Source organism: Leptonotus elevatus, unplaced genomic scaffold (genome assembly GCF_054856555.1).
Source record: "Leptonotus elevatus isolate MCC_2025b unplaced genomic scaffold, RoL_Lele_1.0 HiC_scaffold_148, whole genome shotgun sequence".
In the NCBI taxonomy this organism is placed as follows: domain Eukaryota; kingdom Metazoa; phylum Chordata; class Actinopteri; order Syngnathiformes; family Syngnathidae; genus Leptonotus; species Leptonotus elevatus.
This window is the reverse complement of record NW_028233539.1, coordinates 51239-52500: the sequence shown is the minus strand read 5'-3', so window position 1 is coordinate 52500 and position 1262 is coordinate 51239.

Genomic DNA, 1262 nt, shown 5'->3' with positions numbered 1-1262 from the left:
GCGGCGCGCCAGGTGCTTCGGCCTCGCCATTTGTTTGAAGGGCATGAGAAACATAGTGCTTCCGGAGGCACCGCCGCCGCCTCCGGGCGCCAACCTCCCCCAGACTGGGCTCGCGCCTGTCGGGCGGGGGAGGGAGGGCCGGCGGGGCGCCGGGCTCCGTCGTAGGACGGCCGGGTGATGGCTTCGTAACCCCCCCGCCCCGGTTAAAGGGAGGGGGGGCGTACGTCGCCGGTTCGGGGGGCGTCTCGGCCTCGCTTCCAATCGGGCGCGCCGGGGCTGTGCGAGCGCCGGGCCGTCAAAGGCCGGCGTTCGCGGTGGCCGGGGCGCTGTAAGGCGACCCGCGAGCCGGAGGAGCCGCCCGCCCGAACACCGGCGCGAGGCCGGCCGGCGGGGGCCCTCCGAAGGCGGGTCTTGGATGCCGTTCGTACGTGGGAGAAGGTGCGGCGTGTCGCGGGCGACGGCCTGCTGCCGAGGCTCCGGAGGCTCCGGGGGCGGCGCTCTGAAAATATCCGGAAGATCGGCCGACTTGGAAAAAAATTTGAGAACCGGGGCTGAGGAGGGGGGAAATCTGGCCAGGGAGGCCGACCCGAAGTGCCTCTAAGTCGGATAGGGATTGGGCGAAACTCCCTTGGAAGTGGCACTCTGAAAAAATTTCCAAGTTTGGCTGACTTAGAAAAAATTCGAGAACCAGGATGAGGAGGGGGAAAATGTGGCCAGTCAGGCCGACCTGAAGTGCCTCTTAGGCGGATAAGGGTTGGGCGAAACTCCCTTGAAAGTGGCACTCTGAAAAAATTTCCAAGTTTGGCTGACTTAGAAAAAATTCGAGAACCAGGATGAGGAGGGGGAAAATGTGGCCAGTCAGGCCGACCCGAAGTGCCTCTTAGGCGGATAGGGGTTGGGCGAAACTCCCTTGAAAGTGGCACTCTGAAAAAATTTCCAAGTTTGGCTGACTTAGAAAAAATTCGAGAACCAGGATGAGGAGGGGGAAAATGTGGCCAGTCAGGCCGACCCGAAGTGCCTCTTAGGCGGATAGGGGTTGGGCGAAACTCCCTTGAAAGTGGCACTCTGAAAAAATTTCCAAGTTTGGCTGACTTAGAAAAAATTCGAGAACCAGGATGAGGAGGGGGAAAATGTGGCCAGTCAGGCCGACCCGAAGTGCCTCTTAGGCGGATAGGGGTTGGGCGAAACTCCCTTGAAAGTGGCACTCTGAAAAAATTTCCAAGTTTGGCTGACTTAGAAAAAATTCGAGAACCAGGATGAGG